Genomic DNA, 17,423 nt, shown 5'->3' with positions numbered 1-17,423 from the left:
CTCCAGCTCCTTCAAGTTGCATGGGTTCCGCTGGTGTATATTAATCTTTAAGCCATACCACAGATTCTCAATTGGATTGAGGTCTGGGCTTTGACTAGGCCATTCCAAGACATTTAAATGTTTCCCCTTAAACCACTCGAGTGTTGCTTTAGCAGTATGCTTAGGGTGATTGTCCTGCTGGAAGGTGAACCTCCGTCCCAGTCTCAAATCTCTGGAAGACTGAAACAGGTTTCCCTCAAGAATTTCCCTGTATTTAGCGCCATCCATCATTCCTTCAATTCTGACCAGTTTCCCAGTCCTTGCTGATGAAAAACATCCCCACAGCATGATGCTGCCACCACCATGTTTCACTGTGGGGATGGTGTTCTTGGGGTGATGAGAGGTGTTGGGTTTGCGCCAGACATAGGTGTTTTCCTTGATGGCCAAAAAGCTCAGCGGAGATTGGAGTATCTGTCCATAGGACAACTTTAAGCCATACACTCCACAGAGCTGGGCTTTACGGAAAAGTGGCCAGAAAAAAGCCATTGCTTAAAGAAAAAAATGAGCAAACACGTTTGGTGTTCGCCAAAAGGCATGTGGGAGACTCCCCATATGTTTGGTGTAGCACTTGTGGGAACATTTTGTAACTTATTGTGAAATAACAAAACAGTTTGTCTCTTAGAAAACATAAATCGTCAAAGGTTTCTTAAAATACCAATACAATTCAGCGTTCTTGCACTCACAGAAATTGAAAGCCATTGTGTCCAATTAACATTCTGGAAATGTATTTCAAATTCTGCAATTAGTCTCTACAGCTCCAGGCAGCGTCCCTCTGTCATTCTCACTACGTCAATAACTGAATGGCTAAACATGTTGAGTAAGAAATCTATGCAAACTGCTACAGTGAAAAATAAACAGTGAAACTACTCCCTTTTCTCCCCGGATGTTTAATGACATATTGATTTAGCAGTATGTCTGGGTAAAATTTACCCTGATGTCGTACTGGATTTCTTATTGTTCGCCATTAGCTTTTGTGGGTTAGGTTGGTGTTTTGTCTCATTGCACATTTGTTAATTAAATTCCGACAGTGTCATTGCTTTAATGACGTGACAACTGTTGTGCAGTTGGATTCATGGAGGTCAAAGGTCAATCACCAGCACTTTTTTAAATGAGCTCTGTGATTTAATGTGTGGCTTTTTCCTGACCATTCATCACTCCAGCATACTGTAAGTTCATGCTAATAACCATTGGTAAACCGTAGAAAAACATATCTGCTGATGAAAAGTCTTTGCTGATATTTAGCACTTTCGCTATTAGGAAGGTCATTTCTGACCAAGAACATGACACATTAAATACTGTATTAAAAGTTTGATCTGTTTTAAGTGTGCAGAGACTTCTTTCTACAGTTTGTATACAGTATAAGCCTCATCATTCTCTTGCACCTTAGGAACGTTGTTGTGTGTGCAGCAGATGCAGCTGGCTGTGTTCTAGTCTACCTGTCTTTCATTGTCTCATCCGCTACCTGTCATGAATTACCTCACCACTATGGCAACTCTTCATTGTAGAGGCTATATGGTGCTTTCAAGACAACTGGAAACTCGGAGAAAAAAAGACAAGGTAAATTCGTACCGTCAGTGATCTTCAGGTCAGATGGATGATGCCGGAGTTTCCGACTTGGAATTCAGAGTTGGATGAGCTTGTTTTTTCAGAGTTACCTGATGTCTTGAACGCACTGAAGTCAGATGTCTGAGATTTCCAAGTTCCCAGTTATCTTGAACGTGGCAATAGTCCTGTCAACTGCTTTGGTAGATACCTTAGACAAGCATTACATCTGTGTACAAAAATAGAAGCCAATCCAACAGAAATACATATAAATCAGGTGGAGTGTTTAAAGTGCTAACTTCTCAAGGTCAGTTAAGAGCAGTTCAGCAGTGCACCGTGGGGCTGTGGGGAGCACATTTCCCTACTACCCCTTTCCTCTGCCAGACAGCACCTTTCTGATGGATAGATCAGTCACGCTGCAATGCGCTATACTGCACCCTCCTGCTGGCACCATACCTCCCTCCCAGACCCCCCCCACCCCCCCCCCCCACACACACACACACACACTCTGTAGCCAGTCCAACTCCCAGAGAAAGGGAGGATGGTGAGGGACTCAGAGGAGAGGTGCAGAATCTGTCACAGGAAGACATGTAGAGCCCAAAGCTTTATGATGCACTACCAATTACACTGCCCCCTTGTTACTTTTATGACCGAAGACATCAGTTGCCTCTGTTTTCACGCCCTGATTAGTAGTATGATTCAAGGAAATGGATGTATCGCAGTGTCCATAAGGGTGCTAGATGTAGCCGCGTAGTAATTCCTCATAAGTCACACATTATGATGCTAGCCCATCCCTCTCTAACAGGAGGGAGTGCATTTATCTTGGCTGTGACATATTCGTTCTCAGCAAGTACAGAGACATCACTCACGCTTCTCCTATACAGCCCTCTCTCTGCCTATCTGTGAGGCTGTGACAGACATGTTTGATGGGCCATGTATATATATGCATTCGTGAAATGGTAGGTGCTTTGTGTTTGTTTTGCATGGCCACTGATGTGATTGATTTGCGGTATAATTACTTCGGTGTAGAAGGTGGCGAGATGATATGTCCTTTTTACAAATTGACGGCTGGTTTCACACGTAGATATTGTCATCCATTGTACATTTGTACATATTGCAAAACTTTTTTTGCTACTGTAACCATGTGTTCAGACTTGCTTCGAACTTTGCCTGCTTTGATAGAGTCATAAAAGCAAAAATTAACCACCATAACTCAGTACCGAAACAGGAAGTACTTTAAAGGCTTATTGCTAGAGGTTGATGAAAACCCACACGTGAAGGATGCATTGACTGTGACTGTGAACCCCATTTCTTACTCAGTAAAGAAGGTACAGTAAAAACTTTTATGCTTATCTGAACTGAATTACATTTAGCTTTTTGCAATTCAGTTTTTATGAGCACTTGCATTGCACCGCTGTGATCATTCCAATGAAAATGAAGGGTAATTGAATGAATAAATCAAGTGTGAGCACATTGAAGCAGTTTGCACTCAGCGTTCATGACACAGGCAAACCCACAAACACAGACATACAGACACACACACACACTGTGTGTGTGTGTGTGTGTGTGTGTGTGTGTGTGAGTGAGCTGGTTTAGGAGCTGGGCAAGCATCCTGACATTGATTTATTAATTTGCTTCTTGCAGTAACTGAGGATATTGTTAATGGCCCCACCCATAAATCTAAGTTATTACACCAAATTCATAGAGGGAGTGCAGCACTGGGGGAAATTGACATCGTGATGCACGATCTTGACTTTTCCATCGGCGACCTGAGCTGAAGCGAGTGTTGTGGAAGACTCTTTGCTTTGTGAAACTGCCGTAACCAAGTAAGCCGAGATCAGTCTATCTCCTCACGCTCGCAAGTGTACCGAGCAGAAAATCTAATAGAGCCTAGTAAGCCCTGTCTCTTCGGCAACATACATCCCGTCGATGAAAAATGTAAATGATACTTTGCGGCAAGTTCCACTTTCCAAAAGGTTACTGCTGAATCTCAGTTAATTTAAATGCAAACTGAAATCAAATAAAAATATATAATAGTATTTGTCACATGAGCCAGTTACAACTGGTGTAGACTTTACAGTGAAATGCTTGCTTACGAGCCCTTCCCAACGATGCAGAGTTTAAAAATAGTAACACAAGAGAAATAAAATAAAATACACAAGAATGGAGCTATATACAGGGAGTACCAGTACCAGATCGATGTGCGGAGGTACGAGGTATTTGAGGTGGATATGTATATGAAGACAGGGTAAAGTGACTAGGCAGAGACTGGGGCAGAGACTTAAGCACAGAAGGGAAAACAAAACAAAACAGTAATGAAATGAAATGAAACCAACAATTTTCGGCAGTTCCCTTGTATTTCATGTATAAGACATCTTATCCCCACATTACCCAATACTACAAATCAAGGTCACCATTAGTGTGCTAACAAAGGCTAAGAACCATTGCTAGAATCACCCAATCGATCATCTTTTTACTTTTGCTTGGCTTAGCGATCACCTATCGCCGTCCCCTTTAGCTGAAATTCTGCCTGGCCGCTCTCTCTGTCACCATGATGAAGTACACAGCTTTGAATTAAAGTTGAGATTGATCTCCTTCAGGTACTGTTTCTATCCCTAGGTAATGTATCACACGTGTGACACTCCTCTTTGTCTTGTCTTTCGGGGTAACTGGGCCGTGCTTTGCTTCCCTGCTGCGTTTCCGGATGCTTATCTATAGCGGCAGCTCTACAGTCATTGTTGTTTGCTCATTCCATCCAGTGTGAGTGGCATACGGGGAAATGGGTCCAGAGAGCATCAAATGCTCTCAAGTCCTCCTGAAATGACAGCATTTGTTTTTCCAGCATCTTAAAGTGCTCTTGAATAGGCCCTTTGTGAACATTGTTCAAGAACATTGTTGTTTAAATTGTGCGTTAGTGCTTTTTGAAGTCATGAATGGACGACTGTTGTCTACCCTTTAGCTGAGTTCCGTCTAGGCCAGTGGTCCCCAAACTATTTCACTCAGGCCCCTCTTCCAGCATTTTTTTATTTTTTTATTTTTTTTATTTTATTTCACCTTTATTTAACCAGGTAAGCCAGTTGAGAACAGGTTCTCATTTACAACTGCGACCTGGCCAAGATAAAGCAAAGTAGTGCAATAAAAACAACACAGAGTTACATATGGGGTAAAAAAAAAAACATAAAGTCAGAAATACAACAGAAAATATATACAGTGGGGAAAAAAAGTATTTAGTCAGCCACCAATTGTGCAAGTTCTCCCACTTAAAAAGATGAGAGAGGCCTGTAATTTTCATCATAGGTACACGTCAACTATGACAGACAAAATGAGGAAAAAAATTCCAGAAAATCACATTGTAGGATTTTTAATGAATTTATTTGCAAATTATGGTGGAAAATAAGTATTTGGTCAATAACAAAAGTTTCTCAATACTTTGTTATATACCCTTTGTTGGCAATGACACAGGTCAAACGTTTTCTGTAAGTCTTCACAAGGTTTTCACACACTGTTGCTGGTATTTTGGCCCATTCCTCCATGCAGATCTCCTCTAGAGCAGTGATGTTTTGGGGCTGTCGCTGGGCAACACGGACTTTCAACTCCCTCCAAAGATTTTCTATGGGGTTGAGATCTGGAGACTGGCTAGGCCACTCCAGGACCTTGAAATGCTTCTTACGAAGCCACTCCTTCGTTGCCCGGGCGGTGTGTTTGGGATCATTGTCATGCTGAAAGACCCAGCCACGTTTCATCTTCAATGCCCTTGCTGATGGAAGGAGGTTTTCACTCAAAATCTCACGATACATGGCCCCATTCATTTTTTCCTGTACACGGATCAGTCGTCCTGGTCCCTTTGCAGAAAAACAGCCCCAAAGCATGATGTTTCCACCCCCATGCTTCACAGTAGGTATGGTGTTCTTTGGATGCAACTCAGCATTCTTTGTCCTCCAAACACGAGTTGAGTTTTTACCAAAAAGTTCTATTTTGGTTTCATCTGACCATATGCCATTCTCCCAATCCTCTTCTGGATCATCCAAAAGCAAACTTCAGACGGGCCTGGACATGTACTGGCTTAAGCAGGGGGACACGTCTGGCACTGCAGGATTTGTGTCCCTGGCGGCGTAGTGTGTTACTGATGGTACGCTTTGTTACTTTGGTCCCAGCTCTCTGCAGGTTATTCACTAGGTCCCCCCGTGTGGTTCTGGGATTTTTGCTCACCGTTCTTGTGATCATTTTGACCCCACGGGGTGAGATCTTGCGTGGAGCCCCAGATCGAGGGAGATTATCAGTGGTCTTGTATGTCTTCCATTTCCTAATAATTGCTCCCACAGTTGATTTCTTCAAACCAAGCTGCTTACCTATTGCAGATTCAGTCTTCCCAGCCTGGTGCAGGTCTACAATTTTGTTTCTGGTGTCCTTTGACAGCTCTTTGGTCTTGGCCATAGTGGAGTTTGGAGTGTGACTGTTTGAGGTTGTGGACAGGTGTCTTTTATACTGATAACAAGTTCAAACAGGTGCCATTAATACAGGTAACGAGTGGAGGACAGAGGAGCCTCTTAAAGAAGAAGTTACAGGTCTGTGAGAGACAGAAATCTTGCTTGTTTGTAGGTGACCAAATACTTATTTTCCACCATAATTTGCAAATAAATTCATTAAAAATCCTACAATGTGATTTTCTGGAATTTTTTTTCTCAATTTGTCTGTCATAGTTGACGTGTACCTATGATGAAAATTACAGGCCTCTCTCATCTTTTTAAGTGGGAGAACTTGCACAATTGGTGGCTGACTAAATACTTTTTTCCCCACTGTATACAGTGTGTGCAAATGTAGCAAGTTATGGAGGTAAGGCAATACATAGGCTATAGTGCAGAATAATTACAATAGTATTAACACTGGAATGCTAGATGTGCAAGAGATTATGTGCAAATAAAGCACTTGGTTACGGCAGTTTCACAAAGCAAAGAGTCTTCCACAACACTCGCTTCAGCTCAGGTCGCCGATGGAAAAGTCAAGATCGTGCATCACGATGTCAATTTCCCCCAGCATTGGGGAACATCCCGCGCCCCCCCTGCTTGCGTTCACGTGCGCCACGTCTAAGCACTGTTCATGACACAAACTGTTCACACCCCTCTTGTTGGTGGAGAGAAAATGTTGCAGTTCTTGCAATGTTGCATGTTCTTGCAATTCTATACTTTTTGCCATGTGTAATGTGTTTTCATGTGATATTTGAGTGACTCAAAAAAAACCTAGCTAAAAAACGTTAGCTGACATGGGCTAGTTGATCTGGACATTTCTGACAAGTTATAAATATCTCTAAGGTACACAATGAATAACATGACAAGAGGAAAACTGATGATGCACTACCCAATTTCGAAATTGCACCTTGTGCATTCTAGTCGGACTGAGTTCCTTAAAAAAATAATTAAAAAAATAACAGTTTGGGAACCACTGGTCTAGACCCTTAATTTTTTTATTTTTTATTTTATTTCACCTTTATTTAACCAGGTAAGCCAGTTGAGAACAGGTTCTCATTTACAACTGCGACCTGGCCAAGATAAAGCAAAGTAGTGCAATAAAAACAACACAGAGTTACATATGGGGTAAAGAAAAAAAACATAAAGTCAGAAAATACAACAGAAAATATATATACAGTGTGTGCAAATGTAGCAAGTTATGGAGGTAAGGCAATAAATGGGCTATAGTGCAGAATAATTACAATAGTATTAACACTGGAATGCTAGATGTGCAAGAGATTATGTGCAAATAGAGATACTGGGGTGCAAAAGAGCAAATTAAATAACAATATAGGGATGAGGTAGTTGGGTGGGCTAATTTCAGATGGGCTGTGTACAGGTGCAGTGATCGGTAAGGTGCTCTGACAACTGATGCTTAAAGTTATTGAGGGAGATAAGAGTCTCCAGCTTCAGAGATTTTTGCAATTCGTTCCAGTCATTGGCAGCAGAGAACTGGAAGGAATGGCGGCCAAAGGAGGTGTTGGCTTTGGGAATGACCAGTGAGATATACCTGCTGGAGCGCAGACTACGGGTGGGTGCTGCTATGGTGACCAATGAGCTAAGATAGGGCGGGGATTTGCCTAGCAGTGATTTATAGATGGCCTGGAGCCAGTGGGTTTGACGACGAACATGTAGTGAGGACCAGCCAACAAGAGCGTACAGGTCACAGTGGTGGGTAGTGTATGGGGCTTTGGAGACAAAACGGATGGCACTGTGATAGACTACATCCAATTTGCTGAGTAGAGTGTTGGAGGCTATTTTGTAAATGACATCGCCGAAGTCAAGGATCGGTAGGATAGTCAGTTTTACGAGGGCATGTTTGGCAGCATGAGTGAAGGAGGCTTTGTTGCGAAATAGGAAGCCGATTCTAGATTTAACTTTGGATTGGAGATTCTTTATGTGAGTCTGGAAGTTGAGTTTACAGTCTAACCAGACACCTAGATATTTGTAGTTGTCCACATACTCTAGGTCAGACCCGTCGAGAGTGGTGATTCTAGTCGGGTGGGCGGGTGCTAGCAGCGTTCGATTGAAAAGCATGCATTTAGTTTTACTAGTGTTTAAGAGCAGTTGAAGGCTACTGAAGGATTGTTGTATGGCATTGAAGCTCGTTTGGAGGTTTGTTAACACAGTGTCCAATGAAGGGCCAGATGTATACAAAATGGTGTCGTCTGCGTAGAGGTGGATCTGAGAGTCACCAGCAGCAAGAGCGACATCATTGATATACACGGAGAAAAGTGTCGGCCCAAGAATTGAACCCTGTGGCACCCCCATAGAGACTGCCATAGGTCCAGACAACAGGCCCTCCGATTTGACACACTGAACTCTATCTGAGAAGTAGTTGGTGAACCAGGCGAGGCAGTCATTTGAGAAACCAAGGCTATTTAGTCTGCCAATAAGAATGCGGTGGTTGACAGAGTCGAAAGCCTTGGCCAGGTCGATGAAGACGGCTGCACAGTACTGTCTATTATCAATCGCGGTTATAATATCGTTTAGGACCTTGAGCGTGGCTGAAGTGCACCCGTGACCAGCTCGGAAACCGGATTGCATAGCGGAGAAGGTACGGTGGTATTCGAAATGGTCGATGATCTGTTTGTTAACTTGGCTTTCGAATACTTTCGAAAGGCAGGGCAGGATGGATATAGGTCTGTAGCAGTTTGGATCTAGAGTGTCACCCCCTTTGAAGAGGGGGATGACCGCGGCAGCTTTCCAATCTCTGGGGATCTCAGACGTTATGAAAGAGAGGTTGAACAGACTAGTAATAGGGGTTGCGACAATTTCGGCGGCTAGTTTTAGGAAGAAAGGGTCCAGATTGTCTAGCCCAGCTGATTTGTAGGGGTCCAGATTTTGCAGCGCTTTCAAAACATCAACTGTCTGAATTTGTGTGAAGGAGAAGCGGGGGGGGCATGGGCAAGTTGCAGCAGAGGGTGCAGAGTTGGTGGCCGGGTTAGTGGTAGCCAGATGGAAAGCATGGCCAGCTGTAGCAAAATGCTTGTTGAAATTCTCGATTATTGTAGATTTATCGGTGGTGATAGTGTTTCCTAGCCTCAGTGCAGTGGGCAGCTGGGAGGAAGTGCTCTTATTCTCCATGGACTTTACAGTGTCCCAAAACTTTTTGGAGTTAGTGCTACAGGATGCAAATTTCTGTTTGAAAAAGTTAGCCTTTGCTTTCCTGACTGCTTGTGTATATTGGTTCCTAACTTCCCTGAAAAGTTGCATATCGCGGGGGCTATTTGATGCTAATGCTGTACGCCACAGGATGTTTTTGTGCTGGTCAAGGGCAGTCAAGTCTGAGGAGAACCAGGGGCTATATCGGTTCTTAGTTCTGTATTTTTTGAATGGGGCATGTTTATTTAAGATTGAGAGGAAATTACTTTTAAGGAACAACCAGGCATCCTCTACTGACGGAATGAGATCTATATCCATCCAGGATACCTGGGCCAGGTCAATTAGGAAGGCCTCCTCGCTAAAGTGTTTTAGGGAGCGTTTGACAGTGATGAGGGGTGGTCGTTTGACCGCGGACCCGTTACGGACGCAGGCAATAAGGCAGTGATCGCTGAGATCCTGGTTGAAGACAGCTGAGGTGTATTTAGAGGGTATATTAGTCAGGATGATATCTATGAGGGTACCCATGTTTAAGGATTTAGGGTTGTACCTGGTAGGTTCGTTGATAATTTGCGTGAGGTTGAGGGCATCTAGCTTGGATTGTAGGATGGCTGGGGTATTAAGCATATCCCAATTTAGGTCACCAAGCAGTACAAACTCAGAGGATAAATGGGGGGCAATCAATTCACATATGGTGTCCAGGGCACAGCTGGGGGCTGAGGGGGGTCTGTAGCAAGCGGCAACAGTGAGAGACTTATTTCTGGAAAGGTGGATTTTTAGAAGTAGAAGCTCAAACTGTTTGGGCACAGACCTGGATAGTATGATAGAGCTCTGCAGGCTATCTCTACAGTAGATTGCAACTCCACCCCCTTTGGCAGTTCTATCTAGACGGAAAATGTTATAGTTGGGGATGGAAATTTCAGAATTTTTGGTGGCCTTCCTGAGCCAGGATTCAGACACTGCTAGAACATCAGGGTTGGCAGAGTGTGCTAACGCAGTGAATAACTCAAACTTAGGAAGTAGACTTCTGATATTTATGTGCAAGAAACCCAGACTTTTGCGATTACAGAAGTCAACAAATGATAGCTCCTGGGGAGTAGGAGTGATACTGGGGGCTACAGGGCCTGGGTTTGCCTCTACATCACCAGAGGAACAGAGGAGGACTAGAATAAGGATACGGCTAAAGGCTTTAAGAACTGGTCTTCTAGTGCGTTGGGTACATAGAATAAAGGGGGCAGATTTCCGGGTGTTATAGAAAAGATTCAGGGCATTATGAACAGACAAGGATATGGAAGGATATGAGTAAAGTGGAGGTAAACCTAAGCGTTGGGTAACAATGAAAGAGATAGTATCTCTAGAGGCATAAATTGATTCGGTCTCTGAGTGTATGGGTGGAGGGACAAAGGGGCTAACCAAGGCAGGTTCAGCTAGGCTGGGGGGTCTACAGTGATATAGTACAATTAGAAATAACCGAAACAACAATAAACTAACCATGTTTGGGCTGAGGCTAAACATAAACAGGATGTAGTACCGTAAAAAGGAACAGTCCAGCAGATATCAGCTGTATAGCTGAGTTATCACAAGGTCCGGTGGTGAAGCGCCAGTGAGCAAGAGGCCACGGCTAGCGTGTGCTACGTCCGTTTTGTTGTAGCCAGCTGGTAGCGACGGAAAAACTGATATGTTCTGGGTCGACAACGCGCAGTGCTGACTGTCCGAATATCCGGCGATCAATGTCCAGTGATTAAAACCAATCCCGCGGAAAAAAAAAAATCAAATGTTCTGGGTGAAACACCGCCAGCTGTGGCCAATAGCAAGTAGCTAGTTCAGTAGCTAGTTCAGTTTAGTGAGTAAGCGTGTGCTAACGGGCCAGGGCTAGCAGATGGATGGAATCTTCGTGGTTACGTCGTAACCACATCAGACGATTTCGTCGGCAGACCAGTCGTGTAGGATCGGCGGGGCTCCGCGTCAATCCTAGGTGGTCCCGTCCAGTTGATAGAGAGGTAGATAGCCGGGAGATGGGCCTAGCTCAGGTTGATTAGCCAGACCACAGCGTCCGTTTTGTTGTAGCCAGCTGGAAGCGATGAATCCGGAGTTAAAGTTCCAGTGAATCAGTGATTCCGCGGAAAAACTGATATGTTCTGGGTCGATAACGCGCTGTGCAGACTGGCCGAATATCCGGTGATCAATGTCCAGTGATTAAAATTAATCCTGCGGAAAAAAATCCTATGTTCTGGGTGAAACACCGCTAGCCGTGGCTAATAGCAAGTAGCTAGTTAGCTGGCTAGCTAGTTTCAACTGGAGATTCTAGATTCTGGATAAAAGGTAAGTCAATAATAGAATCCGTTCCACATTGAGTGAGGCAGGTTGCAGGAAAGTATATTTTGTAGAAGGATGAAAAGTCTGATAGGGAAATATGTACGAAAAATACAAAAAACTGGGTATTTACAGGCTATTTACAGACACACGACAGAAACAAGACTGCACTACTTCGCCATCTTGGAACTTAAAGGCCTAATATGTAATTTCAGCAGCCCAAACTTGGTTTGTTAAGCTAAGGACTGGGGTTGGTGAGTGTATATCATTAAAGACCACCGAACAGCAGGAAATCGTACCGATTTGGCCTGGGCATTGCCACTACGTGAATAATTGCATCAATAACCCTTAACAACTGTTAACCTTGATTAACAATGGTTTAGTCGTGGACAGCCAAGCAGTAACCTTGGCATACATTAGTGACTCAACACACAGCGCAGTCACCACTCCACAATGATTCAAACAGAATTTCTCTGAAAAACCCCAAAAGACAGATGGTAAGCGTGGAACAAAACCCTTCACCAACCAGGGTTCAAAATCTCTGCCTGAGGGCCATAGGTACCGGCCAGTCTGCCCAATATCATTACCGGATTTGAGGGGAAGCATTTCCAAATCGCAGGCCATGATGTATTCAATACTGCAGGGCACAGCAGAGGGATAGAAAAACTGAATCAAGAAAGCCTGGGGTTGTTTGTTCAGTTTCAGCATTGTATACAACTTTTGTCATTCCAGGAATGATTGAGACTATGATTAGAGAAATGCTATTTTCAAAGTTAGAGTAAGAGAGCAAGGCATGGGGTTGTGTTGCTTGGATTTCCAATGATCTATGATCGTTTTGAACATTGTCAAGAACTCAAGGATAAATCACTACATTGCTAATGATGCCAACACAACTCCCTCACTGCTCAAATCGTTATCTCGCATAACACAATGAGAATGCTCCCAATGCATCATCGGAGGGTGGAATCAGCAAGCAACTCTAGATCACACAATGTTTTCAATTGGCCTCATTAAGCTCGACACCCAAATTCACAAAGTTGTTTTCTACTACATTGTACTTCCTGCACACGATTTGGAGAGAACATTTTGAAAGGAGCCAGAGTCAAGCAATGAACATCTAGCCTGAAATCAATTTAACAATGATATCCTAGAGGTAAGAAGGCAATGAGCAGTGTAAGCAATGATTCAGGAGCATTAAAATGAGTTAAGTGCATAGCAAACCTCAGATTCATGTTCCGTAATTCATAATGCAATTACAGTATTAGTTCCACTTTAAAAACTTTGTCACGCTACCCAGATTGTGCCGCAACATTATCTTACGCTAAAGGCGACCTGCAACTGCTCAAATATTATCTGTCCAGAGGGTTTATAGGGTTATCAACTTCAAAATTATGATCATTCTCTCAATGTCTGAGTAGAACATAGAGTACTTCTTCAGGGTGATCTTTTGATGTCAGTTCCTTCCTCACATAACCAGGTTTTTATGGTAAAGTGGTATATTCTCAGTAACTGACATACTGTACAGTACCTGGCTTAATGAATATTACATACGATACAAGTCTGGCCTCACCTCAAAGAGGTGGGTTATATAAATTACTCAGTTTAATATTATTTATTATAGAGTCTACTGCAAATACTGTATATCATTGAGTTTAGAGGCATACATTAAACCACTGGTGATTACTCATTACTTGCATTATTAGTAAAAGTGTTGGTGATGGTGGTGGTGAAGGCAGTCCAAATACTATTATTTAGGGAAACAACACAAATACATGTTGAATAAGCTTTCAGATCTTGGCTCTCATTTGGAGTTATTGACATCAGCCTGGGAGGGAAAGGAACAGGGCACATTGAGTTACTGATCTATTGGCAGAGCAAAGTGCTTATCTGTTCAGCTATAATTGAAGATACAAGCTGCACATTCCCCAAAAGACGGAAAAGGCGAATCCAATACCCAAAAAGTGGATTAAAGGGTGTAACCTTTCGAAACCCTTGAGCTAGAAGCCTCCAGGACCACAGCTATAATCGTTTGAGATTAAAGCTGCTCTGAGATAAATAGATACAAGAACGGACAAACGCATACTTGTCAGTGGTTTGGCGAAAACTTCAAAATGTCACTGGAAAAATACAAAGACAACACATCACTGGAAAAATACAAAGACAACACAGGTATGTAGGTATTTATTTTTTCAATCTCTCTGAGTAAAACCACTTGAAGGACACTTCGCCCTTGGTTAACCTAGAGAGGTGGAGTTGAAGATGAATGTGGGTTGAAACCCGTCCTGTTCTTTCAGACACAACAGAGACATGTAGGCATTTATTTTTCTATATCTCTCTGAGTAAAGCCACTTGAGGGACACGTAGGCATTGGCTAACCCCCACCATTGTAAAACATGTTTTATTTTGGAAGCTATAGAAAATGCATTTATTAATGTCTACATTTGTTTTTGTCACGTTTATTCTATTACAGGCACCTTAATTAATAATTTTGAAGTATATGTGAGGTAAAAAAAAAAAAAAAAAGAACAAATATATGAAATGTTTTAATATATTTTTTCATTTTTTATTTTTATGTTTAAAGTATAGTTTTTTGAAAGTACTAATGGTATTGTCCCCACTACAACAAGAAATACTTAAATAACTGTAATTTTGTGCCAATATCTCCGACCGGTGGCTTCAAAGCCTCTCATTGGCCAATACATAGTATCAGCAATCCAGGGTTTAAATATATCATTGGCCGAAACCCGTCCTGTTCTTTCAGGTTCTGGGCTGTTGTTAAAAACCTAATAACAAAAGTTTTTGTAAGGATTCAAATGACAAAACCTGGCTTTTATCATTTCCCCCTCAAAAGCTTTTTGCTGTCAGACCTGGCCTTGTTTTTCACATAAAAAATGCCTTTAACTTTTGTGGCACTTTAGAAAAGATGGATTCACAAAGGACCATGGATAGTGCAAGGTAAAAGCTGCTGCAGTGGGCCACTGCTGCGATGGTAATGTATTTACTCAGTCCTGCCGTGGCGCCATTTCCCTAATGTGCAAGGTAGAGCCCAAAATGTCAAAGTAAACCTTTGGGCTTAAGTGAATGTTGGCGAAAGGGGCTCCTACTCTGCGGGAAACACCATTAGAGCCAGTGATGCATAGGAGGAGCTGGAGAATGTCTTAGGGAAACCACTCAACAAATACTAAGAGTGCATGGTGCTACTTCCTGTATGCCACATCTACACACCAGTACAGGAGTATTGGGTTCAGAAAAGGTGAAAGAGGTGTACTGAAAACAGTGTGGATGTCTTGTGAGTAAATGAAGCAGACCAGATACATTGGCTTGAGCCTGATTATCATCTTGAGGTACAATACAAACATGGGGATGATGGGGTTATGAATATGATAAAAATGTACTGAAAATACCCACCCTTGTGCATATGGAGCAGCATTGAAAGAACAGACAGAGAAAGCTTGTCATGGCCTCTGTTCTCTTAGCTCTGATACAACTTTAATTACATTGAAACTGACCCTTTGCCTCTGTGTAATGAACTGGAGCGTAGCTCGAAGCGCCCAATTAACCATGATCAATACATAATTAATGTTGGAACATGATAAAATATGGGGTATTTGCTAAGTTAGAGGCTGGGTTTGTGTGGCATCCACATCCATTTGAAGGCTGTAGTATACTTCAGATAATGCTGATGGGAGAAATATTCTCTGACACCTCTGTGTCTGAGGCAGTCCTTATGCTAGAACACACTGTGTATATGAGTTCATTAAAATTGGCGATGCTATCCCTGATGCCAGGCAAAAGGTTTAATTAATCCCAGCAGTGAGAGACCTGGAGTTGTCAAGAAGCATATCTGAAGATCTGGAGTTCAATTTTTCGACCCTTCTCATAAATACAGTTATACGTGTCCCATCTATGCTACAAGAGACCCTTGTACAATTTGATAGTAAATAAAAGGCCACATTTGGGTGTCATATATAGCAATCCTTTTCATATGCCCTCTTCAATTCTAGTCATGTGAGTGCTTACTCAGATAAGGTAGTACAACTCATTTAAACAATGCACATAAGGCTTGATGGTGCCATTTTTCCCTTTGCGTCAGGGGAAAAAAGAGATGAAATTCATGTCTTTCAGTAGGCCTTGTGTGTCGGCTCCACTGGGCTTTTATCCCACAGCGATAGACATGATGAAACATCGGGATCAGGTCTGAACTGTGGCATGAAGCTGTAATTATTAGTGATCCATCATCAGTGGATATATACTCTGCATTTGGGAAGGTGTTAGGCAAAGCAAACATTAGAAAAAAGACTTCCGACAGCCATGATAGGGAGTATAGAGAGAATATTAGATTCTGTTTTAGTTGCGCACCAGGAGGGGAGTGTCATTAGCATTTATACGCTGCCCCTGATGAAGCAGTGCATCAATGCGTTTCCAAGTCCAGGCTTCTACATAGAAGTGAAGGGAGACCCAAACTTCATAAGCTCTGCTATGACTAGCGCCAGCATGCGCTGTCAGTCAATGGTAGAACCCATTGATTAGCTTTAAATCATTGAATACATACACTACCGTTCAAAAGTTTGGGGTCACTTAGAAATGTCCTTGTTTTCGAAAGAAATGCAATTTTTCTATCCATTAAAATAACATCAAATTGATCAGAAATAGAGTGTAGACATTGTTAATGTTGTAAATGGCTATTGTAGCTGGAAACTGCAGATTCTTTATGGAATATCTACATAGGCGTACAGAGGCCCATTATCAGCAACCATCAATCCTGTGTTCCAATGGCACGTTGTGTTTGCTAATCCAAGTTTATCATTTTAAAAGGCTAATTGATCATTAGAAAACCCTTTTGCAATTATGTTAGCACAGCTGAAAACTGTTGTGCTGATTAATGAAGCAATAAAACTGGCCTTCTTTCACATAAAAAGTGCCTTTAACTTTTGTGGCACTTTAGAAAAGATGGATTCACAAAGGACCATGGATAGTGCAAGGTAAAAGCTGCTGCAGTGGGCCACTGCTGCGATGGTAATGTATTTTCGAAAGAAATGCAATTTTTCTATCCATTAAAATAACATCAAATTGATCAGAAATACAGTGTAGACATTGTTATTGTTGTAAATGGCTATTGTAGCTGGAAACTGCAGATTCTTTATGAAATATCTACATAGGCGTACAGAGGCCCATTATCACCAACCATAATGAAGCAATAAAACTGGCCTTCTTGAGACTATTTGAGTATCTGGAGCATCAGCAATTGTGGGTTCGATTACAGGCTCAAAATGGCCAGAAACAAATAACTTTCTTCTGAAACTCGTCAGTCTATTCTTGTTCTGAGAAATGAAGGATATTCCATGCGAGAAATTGCCAAGAAACTGAAGATCTCGTACAACGCTGTGTACTACTCCCTTCACAGAACAGCGCAAACTGGCTCTAACCAGAATAGAAAAAGGAGTGGGAGGCCCCGGTGCACAACTGAGCAAGAGGACAAATACTTTAGAGTGTCTAGTTTGAGAAACAGGCGCCTCACAGGTCCTCAACTGGCAGCTTCATTAAATAGTACCCGCAAAACACCAGTCTCAACGTCAACAGTGAAGAGGCGACTCTGGGATGCTGACCTTCTAGGCAGAGTTGCAAAGAAAAAGCCATATCTCAGACTGCCCATCTTAATCTTTTCTTTTTATTGGCCAGTATGAGATATGTCTTTTTTTGCAACTCTGCCTAGAAGGTCAGCATTGACCTGTTGATGCTCCAGATACTCAACTAGTCTCAAGAAGGCCAGTTTTATTGCTTCTTTAATCAGCACAACAGTTTTCAGCTGTGCTAACATAATTGCAAAAGGGTTTTATAATGATCAATTAGCCTTTTAAAATGATAAACTTGGATTAGCAAACACAACGTGCCATTGGAACACAGGACTGATGGTTGCTGATA

Source organism: Coregonus lavaretus (genome assembly GCF_964263955.1).
Source record: "Coregonus lavaretus genome assembly, chromosome: 2".
Taxonomy (NCBI): Eukaryota; Metazoa; Chordata; class Actinopteri; order Salmoniformes; family Salmonidae; genus Coregonus; species Coregonus lavaretus.
Note: the sequence above shows the minus strand (reverse complement) of the source record.